The sequence below is a fragment of the Myxocyprinus asiaticus genome, chromosome 50 (genome assembly GCF_019703515.2).
Source record: "Myxocyprinus asiaticus isolate MX2 ecotype Aquarium Trade chromosome 50, UBuf_Myxa_2, whole genome shotgun sequence".
Lineage (NCBI taxonomy): Eukaryota > Metazoa > Chordata > Actinopteri > Cypriniformes > Catostomidae > Myxocyprinus > Myxocyprinus asiaticus.
The window spans coordinates 2,104,449-2,127,965 of record NC_059393.1 but is presented as its reverse complement, the minus strand read 5'-3'; the positions used below and the strand labels follow the sequence as shown (position 1 = coordinate 2,127,965).

Sequence of the window (23,517 nt, the reverse complement as noted above, 5' to 3'; positions counted from 1 at the left end):
AAATATATAAATATGAGGTATATTCATCAATGAAACAGGAGAGAAAAATATAAATATGAGATATATTCATAACATATGAGACAAATTGTATGACCGCACTTGATTTTATTGATCAGAAATTTATTGGATGCTGAAAAGTGGTTAGAGGGAGAAACTGAAGCATAAGGGGGCTTGGTGATGTCAGGGAAAAAGAAAAGTTGTTTCGGAGGTGAAGCAAGTTTTGATTAAAACTTATGTAGACAAAAAAAATAAAAACAAATAATAATAATCCTTTGGAATAATGTACACTAATGAATTTTGTACATAAAGACCAGGAACATGATAGTAACGTATTGCAATATAATAAAACTAGTGTAGTGTACCCTAATGCAATGTAACATATTGTCACATAGTGTAACATAACAAAACAAAACATAACATAGCGTAACATAACATAACATAATGTAACATAACAACGTAACGTAATGTCACAGCGTAACACAACACAAGGGAACATAACATAGCATTACATAACACAACAGAACGTAACATAACACAACACAACAGGAAATGATGTAACAATAAAATGGGACATAACGGAACATAATACAGAACATAACATAGCGCAACATATCACAACGGAACATAACGTAACGTAACACAACGGGACATAATGTAACATAATACGGAACATAACATAGTGAAACATATCACAATGAAACATAATGTAACGGAATAAAAAGAAACAGAACGTGACATAACGTAACAATGTAACATAACGTAACATAACACATCAGAACATAAGATACTGGAACAACACAACGTACCATACTTTAATATAACGTAATGTAACATAACACAAGGGAACATGACGCAACATAAAACAACGTAACATAACATAACATAATGTTAAATAACACAATGGAACATACCATAATGTAACACAACAGGACATAACATAAATGTAACATAACATAATGTAACAACGTAACATAACACAACAGAACATAACATAATGTACCATAATATAATATGACGTAACATAACATAACATAACATAACATAATTTAATGTAATCATAACATAAAATAATGTAACATACTATTATGTAACATAACGTAACCTAACAGAACATAACAGAACAGAACCTAAAGTAATGTATAATAGTCCAGATCTCATCCCCTTATGATCTAAAGAGTTGATGTTCAATTTGTCCAGCTTTTTTCAATGAATCTCAGTACCTTGCACAAATGTGCACAAGTGAATCATACACAATGAGGAACGTGAATTATTTGACTATAAAGCTAACATGTCTTCTGCTGCGGCTACTACATAATAAAAGTTTTAGCACAAAATTGTTCATTAAATTGTTATTTCTCTAAACATATTCACAAAGTGTCATCGTTCCACTAGAAGATATTGTCCCTGACATGTTAATTAAGGATAATAGTTGGCCTCTATGGGTGCTATGCAGTGGCATATACTGTAGCTGGTGAACAGGTGTTTCATGTCATAGCTGTTATTATGTTTTTGTGTATTTTATTATGATTAGAATTTTGATTGACCAATCAGCATTCAGGACCACAACTAAACATTTTATTATATTAAATGCAGCACGATGTCATCACAGACTGTGAAACAGAGTATGATTGCCATTAGGATTTCTGGGGGCCGCTCTGTGTTGTTAGGGGGGTCTGTTGTGTGTGCTTGTGTGATGATTAATGAGGTATTTTTGGCAAGTTGGCATTACTCATCAGTGGCATGGCAGTTTTGTTTAAAAAATGCTGGTGCTAGAGAACGAGGGATTTTAGCCCATCAGCAGTGTGTGATGTCAGCACACAGGACAACAAAAGAAGGCCAAATCCGTGGTGTTTGCAGCATTACAGGGGCCCAGGCTGGGCTGAACACAGGCCCTCTTTTCACTGGGACAAACATACCAGAGAGCGCGCACACACACACACACACACACACATACACACACACACACACACACAAACACACACACAAACACACACGTTGGTGCAGCTATCATTATGAGGACTCTCCATAGACATAATGATTTTTATACTGTACGAACTATAGATTCTATCCCCTAACCCTACCCCTAAACCTAACCCTCACAAAAAACTTTCTGCATTTTTACATTTTCAATAAAACATCATTTAGTATGTTTTTTAAGCGATTTGAATTATGGGGACACTAGAAATGTCCTCATAAACCACATTTATAGCATAATACCCTTGTAATTACCAGTTTGTAACCTAAAAAAAAGTCCTCGTAAACCACTTAAACCTGCCCACACACACACACACACACACACACACACACACTCACACTCACACTCACACTCACACACACACACACACACACACACACATATTATATTATATTATATTATATTATATTATATTATATTATATTATACATGTGTGTATTCCAAGTCTTCTGAAGGCATTCACTTTGCTGTAGCTTAAAAAAATGTATTTTTGTTTTTGTGATGTTAAGTAGCAAAACATTCAAAAACTCAAGCTTTTAGCATCATTGGTGTAAGCATGTCATTTCAGAACTGCAGCAGAAAGGAAGAAAATGATTTTCTTGGTGTAATCAAATGTAGTCAGGTTGACTGTCATATTACATCATATATTTTATTTTTATAAAACCAGTTAATTTAGATGCTACCAAATTATTTATTTATTTTAAGAATATCTGACACAACATGTTTTACTTAAGGAAAAGTAGCTTTTTTTGTCTAGCTGCAAAGTGTATGAAGATTGAAAACATATTTTAATATAATATTGATGGAGCAACATAATTTGTGTGAAAATAATTAATAATGGAAGTTTTTTTATTACATTATTTAAAAAAAATAAAGGTGCTGAGGGGTCTATATATATATATATATATATATATATATATATATATATATATATATATCCCTGCAGATGTGTATGCGTGCCACTCATTAATTTCTCATGCACAGGTTGAAATGTTAACAGAACTAGCTAATTCAAACGAGACACACACCTTTGTTTGTTTAATACTGCGACTGTGACACACCAAACCCTCTCATGTTTTTACTTGCAAATCAGGATTACACACTGAATGAAATATTTCTAATGGAGCAAAGGCAAAATTACAGTTAATATGCAGCCAGACTAGAGGCAGTATTAGGAAAGTTTTTTTCAAATCTGTCTGCTTTCTCGAAAAAGAAGCAGCACGTGATCAGGGCAAAACCAGTTCACGTTTGAACGCACCATGACATTGTTTTTCTTTTGTGTTTTGCTTTCTAACAGATGTAGCTTCAAAACACAAACGTGGAACAGATAAGACGTCATCTTTGCAATATAGCAAAGCATTTTAATGAGAGAAAATTATATTTGTGCTGCAAAACATTGATTTTGTCTTAATTACCAGTAAAATACTAAATAAAATAAAAATTATATATATATATATATATATATATATATATATATATATATATATATATATATATATATATATATCCTTCAAAAAAGATACACTGACTTAAGAAGCAAAATTGCAAAATATATTAATTTGTTTTAAGAGAATATATCTTGAAGTTTTATCATATTTGCAAATAATGTATTTCTTGTTACTGTGAGTGTAAATAGTTTGAACTTAAAAAACATTGTCTGAAAACAAGTCACCCAATTTTGTTATATAATAAGTAAATGTATCTTGTTTTAAGGATTTTAAGATAGTTTTAATGAAAAAAGAAACAAAAAGAATTTGAATTATTATTTTTATTATTTTTTGGCATCACAGTTCACGTCAAAGCAGCAACCTTTGAAAACCCTGTAGAGCGAGAAACCTACCCAGACCTGATTGACTCATACCATCACAATGTTTACCGGTTACATTTCATTCCTTTTATTTTCTTTTAAGCAATTAGAAACAAGAGATGTCCACTGTAGGAGTGTCAGGGCTGTGCTGTTTTCTCTCGTGTCGTTTGTTAAGCGCTTAACCCTACATGGACCTGTTTGTTTCGCAGTGTTCAAAACGAAGCCTCATGCTACTGTACCCCAATAAAGCCAGAAAACACAGTTAGGGATGGCATGAACTGACTCTGAAGGCAGTATTGTGGATGCTGCCAGTGCCCAACAAGCCCTCTTTATGATGGGAGGAATTATGAGCAGTGGATATGTGAGATCGCTAGTGGCAAGCAAGATAAGTCGAGTATTTGTCACTTACTGTAACAGCAGCTCCCATTCATTAAGGGCCGTGTCTAATAAACTACTGGAGGAAAGAGGGCCAGCTGTACTGTGAAGTCTCACACAAGGCGGCTCTTTCTCCGCGGCCCCAAACTTTGTCAAAAGGCAAAACTGTCTTATGAGGAGCTCTGTGATTCATCAAGTCTGAACAAAAATTCCAATAGAGGTTTGTCTTTGGGGAGCAAACAAGGCTTTCTTTTGACTACATAATGAAAAATAGGGTGTTCAAGGGGGACAGCAAAAATTGATATAGCTTCATTTAGACTAGTTCCAGTTAAGTAAACTGGGAAACAAACAATGCAAGGGTTGACATAATGCTTTACTGGATGTGTATTATAAAACATATAGGGTGAACAACATGTCATGAACATAGTTCACCCCAATGTCAAAGTAAATCAATAAATAATTACACGTTCCTCAAAGAAAATTTTTAGGTTTATAGTAACATTATTTCCATGACAATTAGTTCAAAACAAATCTCATTCTCACTACTGAAATGCAAAAAAAGGAACATGTTCATTGTAAAGTATTTACCATGTATTATTTGTTGTACTTTCTTCAATGTCTTGATTTAACTAAAAGAATCATTGTAATCCAGTACAACACTGTATTACAATAATAATCTAATGACAAGAACCATTGAGAATAATGCAAACAAAATGTCAACGTACAAAATTGACAACTACTGCATTATTGTAATGAAAATTTGAACATGCTTAATTAACTTTGAAATAATGTTAACATACAAACTTGAGAATCACTGCATTATGATAATGAAATGTTGTTGGAACAAGCTTTATTAACTATGAAATAATGGCAATAATAAAAACACAAAATTATCATACAAATGATTTGAATTTGACCAGGTCTGGACATGGCAAGGGTAACTCTATATCCAAACCTTATGGTCATCAGGGCTGGTTAGTTTACACTTAACCTATTCTATATAAAAATGCTTTGGATGAAAGAGTCCTGTCCACGTATCCAACCCACATCTTCCATTTCAATGGCCTCCTCACCAAATTCCCACATTCTAAAGATACACAAACAAGATGCATGGTTGAATCCATGAATGGAAGCTCTCTAATTCCATCCTTTCTTCTATATAGTTGACTTAATTCCAAGGATGGTTCAGGATGTGTTTCTTAAAATATTCAGATACATGAATGCATTTCTTGGGTGATGGCAGAGGGTTCCTCTCAGTTTGGGGTATCTTTTTCTGGATCATGGTGGGCCATTGTGACCCCTGCTCAACTTCCTGTCAGTTACCAACTGATGGAGGGGTGGAAGGGCAGCACTAACTTCTTGGAATGTAGCAAGTCCATGTGAACTATTTCCTTTCTTTCCTAACTACTTGTTGCTTTATAAAGTTCTTTTTTCTCACCCTTCAATCTGGTGGAGTATTGACCCTGTGCAATGATAAATACTGCCCAGGAACAATAGCCGCTTTTCAAGCAGCAGGTTCTAAGTAACGCTTCCAGTAGCATTTCTACTTGAACACGTTTCGGTATTGTATGATTACAAACAGTTCCCTGTTCAGATTTCTTGGCAAGGTTAGCTTACCGTACTGTAGTGACTTGGTGACTCACAATTGGTTACTTGACCATTCAGTCCATTCTATAGGCCTGGGTTTACTTCATTTTTGTGGATTCTGGATCGAATCACGCAAGGCTGAACACATTCATGCCTGAATGCAAACGAATACGAACGTTTTTGATGCATGCTTAATACAGCTGCATTTCAATACACTTTTAGTACAGTCAATGGCAGGTGCATTTGCAGACGATGCGCACAGACAAGGACTGTCAGCATGTCGAGAAAATCTGGGCCACGTGCTGACTGCGCTGATGACGAAATTTGGTCTCAGTGGAAAACAATTGAGACATGAAAATATATATTTTTAACACCATTAAAAAACTATTGGGTCAAAGTCCAACTGTCAACATTCCTTTTTGGTCGTCTGTGGCTGAGCATCTAACCCTCAAACTCATCTGTAGAGACGTGGGTTTATATTTGCAGAGCTACACCGTTTTTGTTGGTGCTCAAATGGAACTCCCATAAGGATATTTGCTGTCATTAAATGAGCTCATGATGGTTTAGCACAGACCAATTAAGACTCATGGTTTGCTTATCAACTTGTTATGTCTCTCCAAGGACTTTTGTGACTGTGGCCATACATCCCATTGTTTTCCAATAATTAATGACACTTTGGTTTACTTTGGACTATACTGGGATATGAGTATAAGACAGCTATAAGAATGGGAGAGATATATCGGAAACCACAATTCAAACACACAAGGCTCTAATGACAAATGACTAACTTCAGAAGGTCAGAATTAAAGTCAACAAGAGCGCTGTTTCGCTTCCAGCTACAGTCGAACACTTGAATCAAACCATTAAGACATTGAGGAACGCAAGAAAGAGCATAGGGGGTGTTTTCAGACAGTGGTTCTGAACCAAGGTGGTCACAAGGACAAAATGGGTTGCATGTCTACTGAGTTGCGGGCAGCAGGTTAAAACAATGCTGAATGAAAATAATACAAATCAACTAACTATAAAATTGTCCATAGTAGGAATAGCCAAATAAATAGGCTTATTAGCTTTTAAAAGGTTGGGGAACACACTTTCTATAACTTGTTGTAGACTTTATAGGTTGTCTGTCCAATCAAATGCTACAGCATTTTGGTGCAAATCTTTCATTTAGGAAAAGCTAGCCAAATTTGACAGATGCCGACATGAACAGGTTCGTGACATGCCATCATGTTCAATATAAAATCTGGGTTCTGATGCAAAACCAGATGGAAATCGCTGCTCTAATTGAAAGATGGATTTTAGAATCCATTGTGGAAGTGGGATTGGCTCCATGTGTCAAGAGGGTCTTACCATCGTGAAACCAACTGCATGGACAGGACTTTAGCCCAACATGTTTGTGAGGTAGTCAATGGGTGTTGGGTCAGGAAACTCTCTCAGACTTCTTCCCGCAGTCCTTAACATGCCCCTTGAAGGGGGAGTGTACCAGGAGGTGTATCCTCTATCTAAGGTCTTTGTCCCAATAGGGGGGCAAACAGTGGGATCCTACACGGAAGGAAACTCACGCCCCCACCTTCAACAACAGCAGGAGGAGAAAGAAAGCACATTACATGCTTGAAAATCAGCCCACTGCTGTTAGTTTAGTGACCAGACCAGTGGGGGGACACTCTCGCTTTCTCAGCTCCACAACTTGTGAGTTGCAAGATGGTTGGATGAGATTTTCCTTGGCTCACATCACGGATTTCATGAATGCACCTGCGATTGTGGTTCCCAGCATTGTTTTGGTGTTTTGTTGAGTGTATCACATATCAATAATGGAAATGAAGCAATAAAACGAAAGGGAAGTTAATATCAATTTCACCTGCCTACAAAAGTGTGTTCCACAAGCATGGTATTCAAAGTGAAGTTGGTTTACTCAAAAAGGACAATGTAGAACAACTCGCTAGCTACTCCATTACCAGAGGATCCATTCATACATTTCAGCAAACATGTAAATATGCAATAACAGATTCCACACCACAGTAGACATGCCTTAAAATCTGGAATGAACAATTACAGGAATACTGACTGTACATGAATACTCAGAAAACTTGACATTAGATGTTTGACTTGATTTTTTTCTCTCTCTCTTTTTTCTAGTATTTTTTCTACTCAAGCATGGCAGTGATAATTGGATTGTGTGGACACCTGTATGAGTGCAGTATATCCAGGGGATTAGGGGAATGGATGGGTGAGTCAACTCAAATTATTGTCACGTTAACCCGTACAACTGGCAGCCGAAACCCCCTACTACTTACTAAATCTCCAAAATGTGCATAAAAAAACTTAAATGCATGTTTGTGCTAGATATTTATTTATTTTATGCGATAAGAAGACATGTATAAACTACGATCGAAACGTATTTAAATATAATTTATAAAGGAATGTTGATGAGCATTAAAAAGTCAAGTGACTTTGCCTTAACAAACCATGTGAATACAATAATAGCTCAGAGAATATTGTTAATATCATTGCATAACACCTCAATGGTTCTCTGGTTATTCTTCCAAAGGCTGTCATCAAATCATTGGCTAAAATTATCTCCCAGAAATGTCTGAAAATCTTTTGTTCCTAGATACAAGGCATCTGCTGCCGATTGCAAGCATATATGAGGTTCGTAAGAGCATTTTGTCTGCATGCTTTAAACTAGAAGTAATTTATTGTATTAAACAAAAGAGCCACAGTGGCTACATTTTACATTTTGTGCCAATTGTCCTGAAAATGACGATTTTGCTCTCTTGAACACATGGGATGGAAACGCTACTTTATTTGCATAAGTTCATAACTTGGATTGCAACATGACTATTGTTTGCTGTCCACGACCCTATCAGATCAGACCTGCGACTCATTTTTTTGGGTCACAACCAACCAAGTTTAGAAACGCTGCTTTAGATAAACCACTTTTGAGCTTTTACTCAAGATTGCCTTTTATCTTTTGAGAAAGTCAAAGGAATATTGTATCCTTTAGACTTGATATCACATTCTACCTTGGAACACGAAGCACAAATGTAGGACACTACTGCCAACAGCTCTTGTATAAGCTCGTCAGGGCAGGCGTAGTTAGCAAGAGTTTGTAAACAAAGTGTAGAGGGTGTGGAGGGGGGGCAGAGGTGCTGAAAGATGACACGGCAATGGTGAAACTCAAGCCGGTCGTTGGGCGTAGGGGAAGGAGGGGGTTGTTTGACCACCGGGATGAACGATGACACGACAGTCCTATCAGAAAGCACTGCCACGGCAACCGAAGGGATTTGCTAGGTGTCGTCTAGGCAGGTAATTCATCAGCCCACGCTGGGGCAGGGACTCCGAAAAACATCCCATGGTCACTTCTGAGTGTGAATACATAATGAGCTGGAGGGCTCCACATTTGCCACGGCTGATTAGCTGAGAACAATGAGCCCAAACAGAACTGGCAGCCCTCACAATGGGAACTGGAAAGCCTTAAGGCATTGCCTCTATATTTCTAGAGGAGGAAGAGAGAAAAAGAGAGAGAAAAGTGAACAACACTGTAGTATATAACTCTCTGCTCTCTTTTAAAAGGGCTGTTGAAAGTTTACGAGACTTTGTCACTAGACTTCTAAGAGCATGTATGCATGTTAAGGTGTTTTCACTCAAACACCAAGAAAAAGTTTTGTAAAATATTTCAATAGACAGAAAAAATATTGTGTATATAACCTTGCTGAGAAAAGAAGAGAGACTAAAATCGAGAAAGTTAATCTTGGATTCATAAAATGCATATTTCTGTATTATGTTTTATATATAATTTTATCATTATACAGTTATCTAGATTTTTTTGAGAAAATGTAAGTGGTGTTTGCCTGTGGAAAACTTTCCACCATGATGTCAGGGTTTTCTAGGTTGTTGCTAGGGGCTTGCTAGGTGATTAGATGTTCTGGCAGGTTGCTCACTGGCCCAAGTCAAAAGAGCCCCTTTAGGTCTCTAAGATATTTTGCTAAATGGTTGCTAAGGTGTTCTGGGTGGTTGCTAGGGTGTTGTTAAGTGGTTGCTATGTTGTTGCTAGGTGGCTGTTAGGGTGTTAAGGGTTTTTGCTACATGGTTGCTTACTGGCCCAAGTCCAAAAAAACAAAACAAAAAAAGACTCACCCTCAGTCTCTATGATATTTTGACCTAGTCAAATGGTTTCTTCAGTGTTCTAGGAGGTGATTGTTATGGTGTTGTTTGGTGGTTGCTAGAGTGTTTTGGCTGGTTAACGCTGTGACACTGTTGAACAAATGAGCAGTCAAAGCTGAGCGCATGTAGCGTGGGTATGAGGAGAGAGCGAGTGAGATCTTGCACATGCAAAACACAATGGAGTTACATTAATTTCAGAATCCTGTGCAAATTCCCATTAAAAAAAAAAAAAAAAAAAAAAAAAAAAACTTTATTCGAGTACAAATTCATTTTTGCAAGAAGATACATTACCACGCAAAACTAGTTAATGCGTGTGCAAAACACCTTTTAGTACTCTCAAAATCTCATCTTGTGTGCTTTAAATATCATTTTGTCCACACAGAACATTTCTGTGCTGTTAAATTATCATCTTGCACATGCAGAATTGTGGCACAAATAGAACTCCATACAAAATATATTTTAGACTTGCTAAATGGTTGCTAAGGTATTCTGGGTGGTTGCTAGTGGTGTTTTAAGGTGGTTGCTAGATTGTTTTGGGTGGATGTTAGGTTGTTGCTATGCAATTGCTAAGGTTTTTTGACTGTTTTTATAGTGCGTTGCTATGCAGTTATGGTTGCAAAGGTTGCTAGGGTGTTGTTAGGTGGTTGCTTAGGTGTTCTTTGTGGTTGCAAGGGTGTTTTGACTGGTTGCTACAGTATATTGTTGCTTACTGACCCCAAGTCAAAAAAGCTCACCTGCAAATCTCTTTGATATTTTAGCCTTGCTAAATTAAATAGTTACTATGATGTTTTAGGCGCTTGCTAGGGTGATGTTAGATGATTGCTAGAGTGTTTTGGGTGGTTACTAGGTGGTTGCTAGGTTGTCCTGCCCAACCCCCAAGTCAATTATGATATTCTGGTTTGTAGATATGGTTCAGGTCCCTCCTAAAGTCTAATGGAGTTTTCCCACTTTTTCACCTGTTTGATCATTAAAGGAATAGTTCACCCAAAAATGAAAATTCTTTCATCATTTACTCACCCTCATGCTATGCCAGATGTGTGACTTTCTTTCTTCTGCAGAATATTTCAGCTCTGTAGGTCCATACAATGCACGTGAATGGTGATCAGACCTTTGTAGCTTCAAAAATCACATAAAGGAAACATAAAAGTAATCCATATGACTCCAGTTGTTAAATTCATATCTTCAGAAGTGATACGATAGGTGTTGGTAGAAACAGATCAATATTTAAGTCCTTTTTTACTCTAAATCTCCACTTCAACTTTCACTTTCAGATGTGAAAGTGAAACTAAACAGGCACCACATGTGACTTTCATATGTACAGTAAAAGTGAAAGTGAAAGTTGATATTTAGAGCAAAAACATTACTAAAATTGATCTATTTCTCACCCACACCTATCATAACACTTCTGAAGATATGGATTTTACCACTTATGGATTACTTTTATGTTTCCTTTATGTGATTTTTGAAGCTACAAAGGTCTGATCACCATTCACGTGCATTGTATGGACCTACAGGGCTGAAATATTCATCTAAAAATCTTTGTTTGTGTTCTGCAGAAGAAAGAAATTCTGTACATCTGGGATGGCATGAGATTGAGTAAATGATGAGTACATTTTCATTTTTGGGTCAACTACCCTTTAACAAGGCAAAAATCTGATCACTTTGAAACAGACCTTTCACCATCACACCACATGATTCACTATCATTCATGTCTGCAGCACAATCGGTGCAGGAGGAGTTGTGCACCAAAGTTTTATATTTAGGGTAAAATCTCTTACCCCAGTGATGCTTGCCTTTGCAAAAATGACTTATCAAAGATTAAAAAGAACTTGAAAATATCATTACTTGGAATTATTACATTCTGTTCTCACTGATTATTCATGTGTAATATTAGCATTACTGTTTATATCTACATTTAAATTAACAGTCCTTTTCTGACCAACCAAATATGTGGTAATCTTAACTAAGCAATTAGTTGGCCTGGAAAAGAGATCAACTTCATCAGTGTCTTTTGTTTGACAAAGAGGATACTGGCTAAAAATAGAGCGGATGGAAGGGAAGCCCCTGGAATATTTATTGGTGGTGGGGGAGATAAAGCCACAATCCACTGACAATTTTCCCTTTTTTGGTGACATGCTCTTCACTGTTTTTCCAATTACCTAACGGTATTTACATATAATTTCAATGTAGTGCAGCAGATATGCACAGCCCAGTGAAATAATTCACGCTAATTGTATTTCATAAATCATATTGGGAAGCCCTTCAGAATAAGCTCCCTGTAACAAAATGATAAAATGGCCAATTATGAGAAAATTCCAGGGTCTTTAATTTACTCAACATACTCCAGAGAGTATGTGTTTTAGCTGGAAACATTGGACTCTGTGTTGAATAGAGTTCCTTTTGTAAATGCAGTTGCATTACATTACAAAACATACATAACTCAAGAATGCATTACATTTCTATTCTTTACTATCCTAAAAAAGGTCTATAGTGAATTCTGTAACTGTTTTGTTCTTCACAGGAATGCACTTTGGGAGCATTTTCTTGCCCTCTTATTTAAAAAAAAAACTTTAGGTGACATTTTTGTGTCAACCCCTTGTTGATTTCTGATCCTGGAGTGTATATGACTTTATAATAGTTTGTGCTTGTTTTTGATAGTTCTGTCTGCATCTCACTATGATCAAACAACTAACCCCCCTCCCTCAGGTAGTGTTTGCAGTCTAAACTATAGCCCTGAGTGATAGTGAGAGATAGCAGCTCCATCACTCTCAAATTCCTAATGAAAGTGTTTGTTTTAGGTCTTATAGGTTCAGTCCAAACCTGTGGGTCCAGTTGTAGCCAGGATGTGACCCTCGAATGCTTCAGCTGAATTCTCCTGCTTTCGTCATCAACTGGAGGGCCAGAGCTGCACACCGGTGACCGCAGTGTCAGCAAACGTGCTGCATCAACTTTGACCTCCCAGTGAACACAAGAGTTGGATCTGTGCTGAAATGATTGTGTATATGGAATATGCTTTTGTCATTCTGCCATACGTGGCTAGTTACTTTAAAAGGAATTCAAATCCATGTTGTTTAATATAAGATATTACAATGCAAGATAACTGTCTTCAAAAAATAATCTTTACTAATCTCTCTCTTTGATAGCAGAAACTCTTGTTCTTTGTTTGATACATCGAAAAATAGAATATTCTAAAATGGTTGTAGATTGCTGGTTTGTAATTTTGTTTTCAGAGATTCAATGCACTTAATACATTTTCTAAAATAAAAAGACAAATCTTACAAAAAAAGTAATTCTTATAGCTTTATATCTGATTGTCCTCTGAAATCGTAGAAACAATAATAGCTAAAAGCAGACCTAATCATTAGACTTATTAGTATCATGAGATTTCAAACACCATATTTCAGACTGTTTACCCAGGGAACTATTTGCACATAAAGGATTGTCTTACATATATATATATATATAAAAAAATGTCCCCCTTATTTTGTTTTCTTATTTCTTTATTTATTTTCCTGTGTTTGATAAGGTGCTTTTAAACTGTGGTTTCATAAGCTGCAAGGGCCAAATGAATCAAAATGAAATCATTATTTAAATATTTTAATACATATTTAAATACACACTTAAAATGTTAAAAACTACAAAAACATTAAATTAATAATTAAATCACTAAAGAAATCAATAAATGTCCAATTTATTTATTTTTTTCATTTTAGCACTAGTTTGCATCCATTTTCAAAAAATGCAAAGGATGTATTAATTTCTTTTGCGATTTAATGATACATTTAATGATTATATATATATATATATATATATATATATATATATATATATATATATATATATATATATATATATATAAGTTTTTTAACTACTTAATTATGTATTTAATGATTCATTTTATTATTTATTTAATGATTAATTTTTTGGGGGGAATTTGGCCCTCCATGCACTACAAGCTACTAACAAAAACTGGGTAATGACAATGAAGCCATTTAGGCTGTTGAGCATATCATAATGTATAAATCAGATTATATGATTATGTTTTTCAATTAGAGCACAGTTTACCTAGAATAAAACAAATGAGAATCTCTAACCTGAATGCATACATTTACACTGATATAAATACAAATAGTTTAATAAATCATTTAATGCATGATGAAATCGTTAAAAAACAAAAACCAAAAAAAAAAAAAAAAAAAAAAAAAAACCTTTAATCATTAAATCACTAACTAAATCATTAAATGTCCTTTGTATTTTATTTTGGCACTAGTTTGTGTCCATTGTCATTTTAGTGTTATCTTTAGGTTGATTTTTCTTTTAAGCATATGTGTTTTGTCTTTTCTTTTTCAGAGTAATGGTTATTGGCACATCACTTAACGACAGTGACACCCTTCAGAATCAAATTCTTTGCACTTTCTGGTTAGTGAGATTTAGCATTTTTTTATTATTTTATTTTTTTTGACAGTGACTTAATTTGAACCCATACAGAAAATGTTTGCTGAAATAAATTCTGTAAAATGACAGTAACATTGGCTTGGGGATGTGGACTATTCATATCAGTATTGAGCTGCACTTGATGTTCGACTGGAAAATGTACAACATGATGTTGATTCTGTGAGAGAAGGTCATAATGGAAGAGGACGTCCTACTTTGAAAAGTAACACCAACTGTCCTGCCAATAACAGTAACCCTGAAAATTCAAAGACACAAAGCACACACTCAAATAAATAAAATAATAATAATAATAATAATAATAATAATAAACTAAAGATAATGTTAAAATGTATAATGGATGTAAACTGATGCTTAAACCAAAGATCCATTTATTGATGAATTTAGTGTATTGATGTATTTAGATGTACTTGGTGATTTAATGATTAATTTAATTATTCTATAGTTTGTCTTTAACAATTACAGTACACTATGTATTGATACATTTAAACATTTACTTGTTTGCACTCTAATCTCTGTCTTGGCTCGTACTTTTCTTATAGATTTGAAACTTTGTACTGCAGCACTTTTCGTGTCACTGTCTCCTGAAGATGAAACACTTCTGTTGTATCCTTCCTCATTTTGCAATTTACTTTGGATAAACGTGTCTGCCAAGTAAATATATTTAAATGAATTTAATTATTTCATTTGGAGTAATTTGGCCCATAGATTATTGCCAGGGTTTGCTCAGTTTTAAAGCTTTGTGTACAAAACAATGTAACAAAAAACAATGAAATAGCGTTTTTTTTTTTTTTTTTTTTTAACAGTCACCATACACCATAATCAGTAACCTTGTTTCTCCAAAGCTACGCTGTTTTAAACATGATCACACAGGATGTCAGCATGTTGTTTCCGATTGAGGTGGAGAGTAACGAATTACGACTACTCTTGTTACAGTACTTCAGTACATTTTTAAAATTGTTCTACTTTTTTAAGAATAAATATATAATAGTACTTTTATTTTTACTTGAGTTGATTAAAATTGAAGTATTCAACTTCGCTACAGTTATTTTTTAACAACAATTACAAAGTACAAAAAAATACATAATATTTCTGATTTTTGGGAAGTTTTTTTGGGAAGAAGAAATCAGCAAGTTATAAGTGCTAAATCTGTTTATAAACTAAAACGTACTGTGTGAGGCACGACGGAAGCCCGCAGGGCACAGCATCATGAGCACAGCAGCTTGCATAAACTGCCGCCGGTGTCCTCTCTTCTCTCGCTTCTCAAGACTTTCTGCCCTGTCACTATACAAGAACTGTAATACTGGGATTTTCTGCATATTTAATTTTATTCTGGAAAGGAGCCGTTCATTCAGGTACGAGGGAACCGTCTGAACACGTTTAACCACTGATCAAACTTCACTTGTTTTTAAGGTAGGCAATGTTTTAACTGTGTCAAAAATTAACACAATGTAATTTGAAATATATGTGGGGATATCTTGTTTACTTGCTACTATATGTCTAAAAAAAAACTATTAAATACCTTAGAAAGATACACTGTCAATAGTGTTGGAAATTAACAGGGACTCTGGGCAAAAATGCCACAGAAATTGACAAAAATATCCCCAAAATTCAAAATATGGCCACTTCTATCAATCCGCATCAGTTCGGTATTGTACTCCCGCGTCAAATTCTGTAACCATTCGCCCCTCTTGTTCAAAATAAACTGTCCTAGCGGGTAACATTCTCGCTCACTGTGCTGTACTGTACTTTCCTGCCCTGTGCTGCTGTTTATCTGATAAGCCTCACCCGCTAGAGGCCAAAAGTGCACAAGGGATGGATGTTATATAAAGAATGTATGAGAAATCACAAAACATAATGTAACCAAATGCTACAATTTACTTAATAATAATATCTCAATATTGTAAATAACCATAATGTTAAATAAGACTTTATTATTACAACTGTAATACAATAATATATATACAGAACAACCACTTTTAGTGTTTAAATCAACAATATCTCTCAATAAACACTGCGTGAAATGTTTAGTTTTGCCTTATTTTTGTAGGAGTTGATAACAGTTTGCTTAATAATCTCATTCCATATCTGGATAATTGCTGCAATGTCATAGATGATACATTTCCTCTATGATATTGCATTATATTAGTTTTGTACAGTATGTTAACTTAATAGCCAAAATACTTGGACATACATGAATGAGAATAAACCTGAAATAGGAATGTGTTTTAGTCACAATGCACATTATGTAGTTTAGAGACGATTTAGAGACATTTAGAATGTTAAAAATGGCTATTTCTATTTCAATAAATGTTGTGTTCTTAAAATTTTCTTGCAGCAATGCAGGTCTTTGGCTTTTAGAAGCTGCTAGTTTAGGATCTGTGAGGAGTCTGTTTCTCAAACTAGAGACTGTGATTTACTTGTCTTTTTGTTGTGCATCTGGCTGTCCACTTCCCTCTCTATCCTGATTAGAGATTCTTTTTTCAAAACCAAATGCATGGAATAGCCTTCATCTCTCTAAAACAATAGACTTTAGAAGAAAATAGAATTTCAGGAGAAATGTGTTTCTTTTTGCTTATTTTTAAAACCAAAATTTGACCTGCAAGTGTAAAGCAACTTGTAAGAACTCAATACCTCTTGTGATTTCTGCATGGTAGTGCAACCATTTTCAATTGTTCTAATAATAAGAAAACTTTCTTAAGTACCAAAGTAGCACTTTTGAATACTTTTGTAAGGAATAGGTGACACAATATATGTTTGCTATCTTAGGTAAAGAAAAAATTGAATAAATACCACTTAAAACAATTATTTCAAACTGTAATAATAATTTGCAATTAATGATTTTGATGGTATTTTTGATCAATTTAATGCATCCTTAGTGAAAGGAAGCATCAATTTCTTTCAAGATCAAAAATGTCTTCGTGTTCTAAAAATGGAAGTGTATATACTATATATAATATAATTTTCATAAAGTAACTTGTAACATAATTACTTGAGTAGTTTTTCAGCAAACTACATATTTACTCTTACTTGAGTCATAATATTTCTCAGTATTTCTACTTGTACTCAAGTGAATTATTTCTTCAGTAGCAGTACTTTTTCTACCAATGCCGACAAGCGCCATCTCCTATCAGACATGTTTGCATCAGCTCAAACGTGTTTACCTTCCACTGTGCCACAACCAAAATCATGTTGCATCAATACCGTGAGAGACCAGGGTTTGGATACAGCGCTGAGACCAGGAAGTATTTGTGATTGCATAAATCACTGACAAGTGCGATTCGGAGGTTGAATTTTTCCCTCTAACAATACATTTTTTAGGTTTGGGGTTGGGTTTTGGGTTGGGGGTACAGTTTATAAAATATGCATTCCTCTTCACTGTATTACATCATGTACAGCTGAAAACAACACCCTTCACAACTTGATGTGAACCCTTCATGGACATCACACCCAGAAAATGGAGCTCACGCCTGCCCTACTTTTCCGATTTCACTTTGAGATCAGTCTGTTTTCAAAATATCTGAGCGATTGTCACACTCATGATAAATCTACGTAGTGAAATGAATAGTGTCCCTTGTTGTAATACTCCCCAATACTGTACAAATGCAATGTTATTATATAATGTAACCATAGCCCAGCTGTTACTTTTATTGCCTTTTATTTGATTCTCAAATATCTAAATTTGCTGTCGGATTATGGCCTAACAACTCCTTGGAAGCGTAAGTCAAAAGTTTGGTGTTGACCAGTCAAAAAACAGAGATGAATCAGATCCAACCAATCAGATGCAGTTGATGACCTGGACGGGAGACAACAACTCACCCCCTACTACTTTGTATATAAATGTAGACAGTGTGAGTCATAATTAATCTTATTGAAGGGTTGTACCATTGGAATACAATACAGTAAGGGAAGGTGTAACTGTAGAACTGTTATGCAGTATCAGTGTGATAGCCCTGCGGTGCTGAAACTCAGTCGTATTACTCTCTATCTCTCTCTCGAAGCTCCCAGGTCACCACTGCACTCTCTGCAGTCATCGTTCTCTTTACTTAAACACAAAGTGCTGTGCCACACTGGTCTCCAATGGCTTCCACTGCTTCCTAGCTTCCCTTTACTTCCAACTACAGTCATAGTTGGGCACAATCTGGCATTTGCAATCACATCTCAAGTACTATTTGTAAAAAAGGATATTACCTTAAATAACTGACTGCTTTTTGACTAAACAAACACTGAAAGTGCATTTGTGACAAAATGGAGAAGAACATCAAGGCCCTGACAAACCAACAAAGTAGGTTTAGGAGTGGATTGCATCCTACGTTTTCCCAGGTTAACACCAAATGTTATTAAAGCAAGTTGACTGTGAGGTCATCCTGAGAGCGACCCATGAAAACAAACAATTAATTTGGCATGGAGGTGGAATGGGATGATCTCACAGCCAGGCTGGATCTATTGTTCGGCTGGAATTAACCGTGGCAGGTCATGTGTCACTGGCCGATGACCTCGGCCCTTTCACTAGCCCACACTTGCATTAGCCATGGCCCGGCAAGGGGTCAGACACAGTTACAAGCCAGCCAAACACACACAATAACACACTGCCCACTTCTGACTAGTGCACTCCTGGCCAAACAAAGGCACGGCATTACCATGGAGTTCTGGGATTTGTGGTGGCCTCCAACGAGATAGACATGCCTGTTGTCCAAATGCTTTTCTCCTCTTGTGTAATGGAAGATAGCAATACATCGGTGACATTGTTGAGTGGATCACCTTTTCTAAAGGTGAATTAACTGAAGTCGAAGCAAAAACATTATAAGGGGATGAGATGGGTCACTTGTATATACATTAATGGGAGAAATTGCAACATTAAATATGAGAGTATTCTACAAAGCAAAAACGCAGTAACTACACCAACACTGAAGCTGAGAAAATTGGTGAATCTGAGCATAGTTAAGCCAAACCCATTTGTTACAGGACAGATCATAGTCTTAGAAACCCACAGTGTGAAATCTGACAAAATGTGTAGTTACCAGCCTGATCAAATGAAAATTAAGTGACTGTGGTGACGTTTTTGCAAAATAATGTTACATGGTTCCTTGTATCACGGCAGTTCTGAGGTGAAATGTCCACTGTGTGGCGCTAAATGTGAGTTACATTTTCTACCAAACAGTTTAGGTTTTTAAGGTTGATGCTTTATCGAGTTTTAAATCAACAAAACCGACCTCCCTACCCTAAACCTTAAACCTAAACCTAACCGATAGTGTCATTGAAGCAAATGTGAGATGAAAAACGCAATTGCTGAAGCAACCATGTTATTTTTGTGGTGCTTCTGTGACACTTTTGGCTCACACGTCAACTTGCGTGTGTGACGAGGAGGAGGGCAGCCTAATCAGCCGAGGAGAGGGATAAGTGCAGGGGGATGTGGCAGTTCGAGAGAGAGAGAGAGCAACATGCAGCTACCGTGTGTGCTTTTGTTTAAGTTTAAATAAAAACATTACTTTGACTGTTCAGCTGGATCCCACCTCCTCCTTTCCCATTTTAATCTTATTACAGTGTGCTTTTCAGAACTCGTACCCCGGTCCTTTGCATTGCAAGCGCAACACTCTATCAGTTGAGCTATTGTGCAATTTGATCATGGCTTTTAAATGTAGTTGGTTATGAAATGCAAACTTTAAAATGTATCATCTCACAAGTCATGCACTATAGTAAAAGTGTTTATATGTCATAAGATAGCATTGTTTGAAACACAACAAAAAGTACGTGTTCTTTCCTGATTGGTGTAAAAGTTAATAAAAGTCATTGTTGTTTTTGTACCTCTCTGATTGGTGAATGGTTTTCCTTCAGGATAATGGTTAGTGTAGTTTTTCATCAAGAATGAAACACCACTTTTAAACACAATAAAAAAAAGAAAAAAAAAAGAAAAGTTGAGAACATGTATTGATGGCTTCAACAGAGGCATATACCATCAATTAGCAATTTCAAACTCATGGTACATCTGTCTTTAAAGATTTATAAGTTATTGTTAATAATCAATTCTCCTATGGAGAAAATTCTTGCCTGGAGGTGTTATGAATATGGCTGCCAAGAGCATTTTAGCATGTTTGCTCTGATATGTCTGCCACGAGACAAACATCAGGATTGTTTTATGTTTTCCGTATGTTGCTGTTATTATCCGTGGCCCTGCAGCAAAGCTCAAAGTTGCTGACTTCATTTAATGTCAGTCACCCGAGGCGTGAGTTGCTCCGGCGCATGTGAGGGAGAGTCAGAAGCAGTTAGCGTGCTACTAGGTCTGACAGATGCGCAGTGGATCTGTGGCATGTTGAAAAACATCTGATCCTGTAGCCTTGAGTCACAGATACCACAGAAACATGTTGCACTGATGACAGACAGTTATGCAAAACTGATATTCTAGTTATAATCCTATTTAGCATACAACTGTGACGTGAGTGCTAGTATTTGTGTTCTGGAGAGTTTCACAGGTAAATCATCCATATTTAAACACAAGAAAACAACAGCTATATGTTGTTGTTCCTTGCTGCATGTTCCCTATTGCAGTGTTGGGGAGTAGCTAACAACAAGTAGCGATGCTAATAACTTAAGTAGCATGGAAGTAGCTCAGCTCTATTAAAAAAGAGTTGCTATACAGTAACAAGCTACTTTTTTCAACAAGTAGCATTAGCGTGACTGACCGCCACATCACTTTTTCATATACATTTGTCCACTCAGTTTTACAGCCAAGTTGGAAAGATTCCAGCTTGATTTCTGAATGCCTAAAGTATACAAACAGTGTTGATTCATTACACTTTTGCTTACCCAGCCACAATGTTGCCACACTGAATGCGTGCAATCATCATTTGAAGTCGATTTAAACATAATGATGTAATTTAAGGACTGAATCCAGCAGAAACTTTTAAAGCATTTATTATAGACGTCACTGCTTTCAGCTCAAAGTGATTGGCTGCAGCCTGGCATTTTCTGATTCTCATTTGCATAATCTTGAGCATTTCTCAAGTTTTTGAAGCTCTCGACCTCTATCAACACTTTTTCCACACCGCTGTTGACCCAACAATCACCCTCACGAGTGTGGCGCTCCACTGTCATATGAATTAATTGAAAATGCCGCTTAGCTCTGCAGAAAATGGCCCAGTGGACACGTACGGAAAAGGAAAATATTAAGTTTTATTAAATATTAAGAATGTTAAGGGAATATTAAATGCTGCTCTTTGTTACGGTTTTAACTCAGTTATTTTTTTTTATTATTAATTAATTTATTTTTTGACTGTATGTAATATAAATATAGCCCATATTTTTGTTTATAGCCTATAAACGTATATAGTTATTCGTTATGATGCTGTAATCCTGAGATCTTTGTTTTTGCGGCAGATAAAATATGCTTGTAAAACTGTGTATATACATATATATATATAAATAATTGTATACGGTATATATTGTATAAATAAATATGTAATAAATAGCTTCAATATAGTTAGCAGGGGCGCAGCTACCCATTTACCCATTAGTGTATGCAATATTAACACTGGCACCTTCTTGAATGTTTTATCCATTCGTCCGAGCACCCCCCCCCCAGTTGAGTTTGATGCATAGCCCGTTTTTATCTTATTGGTATTAGTAGCTCGTACTGTAGCATACTATACTTCGTTGTAAAAGGGTAACATGACTGCACTTTAATTACTTTATATTTTGAGTAACATGTAGTTTGGAAAACTACAGTAGCTTCCTCAACACTGCTCTGTTATGATGGGAAAACTGCAGGATACAGGAAGTGACTGCAGTTGCACGAATCTACTTCTCCCTTAATTGATTGGGTGTTGAGTGGGTTTAAAAGGCCATGCTGAAGCCCCAGAACACAGCACCTGAATTAAAATGAAATCCCCCATGTAAGACTCAATTTCATCCGTGACCCCACATTATACAAATGAGAAGGGAACAGACTGGTACCTCTTCTTTAGATGGAGCCCCTGAGCCTTTGACCTGTAATGCGGAAAGGGGACTGACCCTGATGTTCATCTCATCTCAACAGCACAGAGAGTCTTGACTCCCTTGAAACACTTTCATTTTATAAAAAGTCAACAAGAAGTTAAATTATCTCTGCCACATAAGGTTTGGTTGACAGTCTTTGGTCTAATAAATTATGCAGACTGGACTGGGTGAATACAGCCTTACAGATTTAGGGACAGATGCACCTCTGAGCAGTTTTATACCTCAGGCACTTGGTTTGATTACGTGGACCAAACCCAAGTTTGAGTCAATGTGAGTACCATTGTGAGTACTAGCGACAGCTGTTTATCACTGTAGCTGGGTAATGACTTCACTGTTTTACTTGTCCCTTTGGTTTTACTACAAAAAATGAACAAACACCAAACTGAACTTACATCTGTTGACCGAATAATGTGAGCTGCTTACCGAAAGTAATATCTAAAGAGACAAGCACTAATTAGCAATACTTTTACACAATAATAGACAAATTATAAGCCATTAGTAGTGGTTCACTTCCACAAATTAGTCCGAAAGAAATTAGACCGACCAAAGAAAAAAGCTTTCAAGCCAAAAGTAGGTGCTTTTAACATAAGGTGCTTTCCCACTGTTGGAGGTTTTGGCGTATTCCCGAGTCCATTTGATATCAGAGTTTGGTTCATTTGGTGGATATGAAATTTCAAGCCAAATTTACACCATTGACTCCGACACACTGGTTGTGTTACGGTGGAAACCAGGAAGTAATCATGTTCACATGAAAAAATGGTGAGCATGATTTAGAGGTTGTATTTTTGCTCTACTATTACATTTTCACTTCACTGACAGTTAGGTTTAGGGTTTGGGTTAGGGAGTAGAGGTTTTAAAATATGCATTCCTATTGACTGTTTTACATAATTTACAACTAAAAATACCACTCACATTTGGCACCACACTGTGGACATTTCAGCCATAAACTGAAGCTCACATGTGTCCATATATTAAATAACATTTACAGCTTCGACCACTGGGGGCAGTGGTTCAAATTTCGATAAACTCAGACTGGTTTCAGGAGCAAAACATTAGGCCTACTGTTGCCTAATTCACAATGTTATCAGTCTGAATGTAGCACAGTTTTGGAGCCAAATACAGTGTAAAAACAAATCTTGTTGTTACAGCTTAAAAAATGAAGTGT

At 36.0% G+C, this 23,517-nt stretch overlaps 1 protein-coding gene across 6 annotated transcripts in view; it reads left to right on the top strand.

The window, feature by feature from the left end:
• Window positions 1–13,374, top strand: part of LOC127438736 (uncharacterized) — an 80,583-nt gene extending 67,209 nt beyond the window's left edge. The window contains exons 5-7 of one of the 6 annotated variants that reach the window (XR_007896807.1): window positions 7,881–7,971; window positions 8,356–8,393; window positions 12,707–13,374. The gene's annotated coding sequence lies outside the window, so the exon portion shown is untranslated. The remainder of the gene's footprint in view (window positions 1–7,880; window positions 7,972–8,355; window positions 8,394–12,706) is intronic. The other 5 variants (XR_007896805.1, XR_007896806.1, XR_007896804.1 and 2 more) reach the window with 5 other exon arrangements.
• The last annotated feature ends 10,143 nt before the right edge of the window (window positions 13,375–23,517 follow it).